Source organism: Podarcis liolepis (assembly GCF_965112155.1).
Source record: "Podarcis liolepis genome assembly, chromosome: 15".
In the NCBI taxonomy this organism is placed as follows: domain Eukaryota; kingdom Metazoa; phylum Chordata; class Lepidosauria; order Squamata; family Lacertidae; genus Podarcis; species Podarcis liolepis.
In genome coordinates this window covers 11,743,486-11,748,481 of record NC_139566.1, presented here as the reverse complement: position 1 = coordinate 11,748,481, position 4,996 = coordinate 11,743,486, and the positions used below count along the sequence as shown (strand labels likewise).

The following is a 4,996-nucleotide window of genomic DNA, read 5'->3' as shown; positions in this document are numbered from 1 at the left end:
GTCACCCATATTGCCTTGGCTCTCTCTTGGCCAGTTGCTCCCCTGTGATACTGAGGCCAGACTTCATTTAATGCAGAGCTTTCCAAGGTGTATGCTGCAACAAATTAGCGTGTCGGCGTGTCATACAAACGCTCACTTGCTCGTCCTGGGGCTGGAAATAGGTTAGTTTAACCTCCAGTTTGCTAGTAAATCTGAATTACTGTGTCACGAAATGACGCATATCTAAAAAGTGTGTCACCAACATGAAAAGTTTGGAAAGCTCTGATTTAATGATTCACATGAGACCTGTCTGTACCACCTACTGAGCTACAGAGACCAGTAGAATTATCCCGCCATCTTTTTATTTGAGATCTAGATAAGACATATAGAGTGAGATAGTCTACCTGCCTGAGGCGGACCTCCCAAGTCACAGGGTCCTCAAATCCCAACCTGTCACAGAGCTGTTTCTCTGAGGAAGTCTCCACAGCCAACCTCAGGTGTGGAATCTGTATTCACCACCCCCGAGTGTAAAACCCAAACCTTAAAGGCTCATTTATTGATGCCATGTGGCCAATGACACTCCTGCCCCCTTGCTAAGTCCAGGTTTAAGCCATCAGGCTTAAACAGACCCTTGGCAAAGTGGTGCTGACCAACCTGGGCCCCCAATCCCATCAGGCAGTTGCTCCCACCACCACCAATCATACGCTGGATGGGAAAGTAGGTGCTGGGGTGGGGGTGCTGCCACATTTTCTTTCCCAAAATGCAGTCTCAACATCACGGTCAGCCATTTGCTGGCTGCAAATGGTAGAGGCCAGCAGCCATTACTGGAGGGCACCTGCTAATCTGATAACAGTGATGCCTGGGGTAGGTGGCAGCCCTAGTGGGCCCAGTGGGGTCATTTTCAACCCAGCAGCTGCCTGAGTCTGGGCTTGACTAAGGTCCAATACAATTTTTGAACATTTGGTTTTAATTTTATGTATTTTTATTCTGAGACCTTTGAGTGAAGGCCAGAACATACATATGATATATAATTGAATAAAGCTAATATAATTCAGAGTCTTTTTCTTCCATCCAGAGGAAATACTGTTCAAAAACACTGAAGATTATGATGAGATCTGAATCTGACCAAAGTGGACCCTCGTGTTATATTTGCGTGTCTGTGATAAAGAAACAATCACCTGTTTGTTGTTTGCCCACCAGGGGGTGCTGCACCCTCCGAACAGGCAGTCAACATCCTGAAATTATACACCACACACACAATTAGGTACCTATCCCTTTTTTCTAAAAGCGTATTATCCCCAAGTAGGTTTATATATAAATGAAAGAATAAATGAGCAGCTTAAAAAGGTGGAAGCCAAAACGTTTTGCTATAGAATTTTAAAAGTCTGTTTTGTTAGTCACCATGTAAAATAAGCACCCTGCTATAATCCTATAATAATATCCTTATAAAGGATAATGGGTTGCTTGCAAAATCAATTTTAGCAACAACAAAACACCTCCCTTCATAGCAATTAAATTTTAATTAAGTTATCATACAATGTCTTAATTTCACTTGTAAGAAAGAGGGGTGAAATAATGTATAAGAGTTAAGATTCCTTGCTTTGAAATTGTGAATAATGAAAAATAGTATTTTGTATTTGTATTTTTTGTTTACATGTATAAGATCAGACTTTTCACATACCAGTTCAGTAATCATTGCACTGTAACCAGCTGTTTTGGTTGTTGCATGGCATGCCTGAGCAGCAGTGACAGTTCTATAGCTATTTTATTATAACTGGGGGCTGTGCCCCCACTCACTCTACTCATCCCCGCACTCACCCCCCAACAATCGCATAGCAATACCCCTTCCTTACCCCCATGCAACTATTAAGCTCCCTTTTCAGTTCCCTAACCCCATATCAAAAGCCACTTCTTCAGCCCCACTTTGTGCCCATCTTCACCTCCCAAGTCCATACTTCCTGGCTCTCCCTTTTTGTGCAATCCTCCCTTGCACACACACCACCCCATGGTAACCTCCTACATCTTCCTCCTCCCACACCTTGCAACCACACAGCACCCTTTTCACCTTCTCTCCAACGATGAAACCATCACCCCCTTAACATCCCCGCTTTCATCTTTACCCCCACTGCTATGCCGCTTTCTCCTTCTCTACTCTCTCTTGCACACAGATCACCCCCAACCCAATGCATCTTTCTCTCTCCTGTTCCACAGCCTCCTCTGCACACGCAGCCCATGAGGAGATATATCAGTGATGTAAACAAAATTTGCTCCTTTTCCCTTATGAGGTATCCAAGAACCCCATAAGTGGGTTCCCTATCAGTATCCAAGAGTCCTTAAGTGGGTTCCCTATCGGTAGGAGAAAATAACAAGAGGCCAACCAGAGAATATTGAGAAGCAAAGCAGTTAGTAAGCCTGATCCTTATTAAACTGTTGCAACAGGGTCCTCACTCACCACACGAAGGAGGGAGGAGGAACCCAGAACAAAAGTGTGCAAGCCTTCGAAAGTGCCCACCCTGTAGCTCAAGACCACCCTCAAAAACATCATACATACATCACAGAAGGAGGTGGTCTACAACAGAAATCCTGTCTGCCAGGATACCTGACAATGACCAGTGATTGCTTACTTGGGCAGCCCGGCCATTCTTTCCTGGTGGTAAATACTTTAATTCCTGAATCCAGGTCACAGGCTCACCCTATTCATATGCAAAGATGCCCTAAAGACAGGTAAGCAAAAGACAATGGAGAGGCTTTCCCCATTTCCTTCCTCCTTGCAGAGAAACATTTGAAGTCAATTTGGAAGAGTCAAAATGGTTTCAGGATTGTTCTCCTGTACTATTTCAGACACTTGGTTTACATTCTTATGTGTTTGGCTTGTAAATTTATGAACATTTAATTTATATATTTGAGACCTTAAATTCTTATAACATCAGTGTCTCTTTAAGATGAATGGAATATTAAGAGGAAGCCTGTCAGTTAATCTCTAACTGAACAGGCTAAGTGCAGCTGGTGGATGTTGCACATATAGGGGTATTTACTTGTTAATATAGCCATTTAAAATTACTACTTTGAATCTGGGACTTCATGTTGAAAGCAACACATGGAACTGGGAGTGAAATACATGAGGAACTAAACAGCAGAGATGGATACAACAGAGAAGCTAGCACCAAAAAAGCTAAAACATCTCTCTTGTCACTGTACTCTAATTTTTTCAACCACTTTTCCTCTCTATGTCCCTCCCTTCTCCCTCCCATGCTATGACTACTGCTCTGGTGCAACCTGCCATCTTTTTTCCTCTGCTAACCTGCCCTGACTTCACACAAATCTAGGATTGTGATGCCGCGCTACAAATGTTCTAGTGGGGGCTGTGTGATGGCACTCATATTTTCATTATATATATATTTTTAAATCTCATTAGCACAGTAGGATATGCACCACCTTTAAAGAAATAATACTTAGATCCCACTCTTCCTTCAGCAGTTCAAAGCAGCTTTCAAAGAAGTCTCACATCTGGAACAGAATTTAAAAAAGGGCAGTGCTAAAGAACATTGTACCATTTCAAGCTGAAAGTGAGGAATGCCTTTTTAAAATCTACCATCTTCAATGCACGCAAGTCCCTGTATTTTATCTTCTGAGTCAGATGCAGACTGGGGAAGATCTCATTTTAAAGGTTTTCTGAAAGAAGAAGGTCTTCCGAAGTTTCCGGATAGTTTGCTTAGGCGTGAGATGGATGCCAACACTCAGCCTCAATTGTATAACCCAAGTTTAGTTGGTCCATCCTCCTTTTTAATCTTCTACTGCCACCAAGTTACTCAGAATGTTTTCAAAACCTCTTAGGAGCGTGTTTATTGTTATGATTATTATATCCCATATTTCCTCCCAAAGGAGCCAAGGGTGACAAACAAGATGTCATTAAAACAATAGAAATATATTTAAAGCAACTCCAGTACAAATGCAAACTGGGAAAGCTCTCTGTTTAGATTTGTTGAGCGAAGGTCTTCAGGTGGGTGCTTGGGCATGAAATGGATGCCAACCCTAGAGCCAGGGTGAACTTTTAAGATTGTTGGCTTAGTGAAGGGATACTGTATACATAGGGGAATACTTATATTTACATTGGGGTGTTAGAGATGCTTGACAACAGTTTCTATAGACTCCACTATTGCCCCTAAGTGGCATTTACCTCAGGCCAAATCCCCTAAACCTCCACCCAGCCAATAACTCCCACAGACCGTTACCAGCCAAGCATTAACAACACACTGAACACTAATATATTATTAATTTTCAATTATTAATCCATCCCCCCACCCCACCCCCTCAGTCATTCTCTGGTCGTATTCCCTCACATTTCCCTCCTCAACCACTTTATTCCCACCGACTCATCAACTGTCAAAATCCCAACGGTCTCTCTCAGTTAAAGCCCAACTGACTGGAGGCTTCAGCCAATCAAAGAGTCTGTTGACACCCAGACCGAATTTACCTGATTCAGACCCTGCCTAATAAATTATTTGAAGTCCCTTTGGGTTATTCTTTGAGAAAAGCGACTAACAAACTTAATAATGGTGCAATAGTGTCTCTCCCCTGTCAGAATTAGTCACCAAGAACTACAGTACTGCCACGTAGGCTTGCAATGTTGTAAGAGTACAAGGCCTCAAACTCGGTCATGGAACATTTCCCCCCTTATGAACACAAGAATAAGAAGAGATATTGTGTGTGTGCATATATATATGCACATACATACAGGTAACTCTCAATTTATGTGGGGGTTACATCCTAGGGATAGCGAAATCAGCCAAATTTGCATATAGTCAAAACATATTGGGTGCAATGGCAGGTGGGATTGCAATTCCCCATCCCGGATGCCTACCTCCTTTTATTTTTTATCAATTGCCAAGCACATAAAGCTTAATGTGCACACGTTAAATGTGCATAAGTTGAGAGTTCCCTATACACACAGACACACACACTTCCTTGCCCATATCTATACATAATTCCATATACCATAGTTCACCTGGGATTAAGC

General features: G+C 42.4%; 1 long non-coding RNA gene across 1 annotated transcript; it reads right to left on the bottom strand.

The window, feature by feature from the left end:
• Nucleotides 1-26: 26 nt before the first annotated feature.
• Nucleotides 27-4,311, bottom strand: LOC310694561. Its single transcript, XR_014519750.1, has 2 exons — nucleotides 4,089-4,311; nucleotides 27-3,486 (listed from the first exon to the last, which is right to left on the bottom strand). It is a non-coding gene; the product is annotated as an uncharacterized lncRNA (long non-coding RNA).
• Between the last annotated feature and the right edge of the window lie 685 nt (nucleotides 4,312-4,996).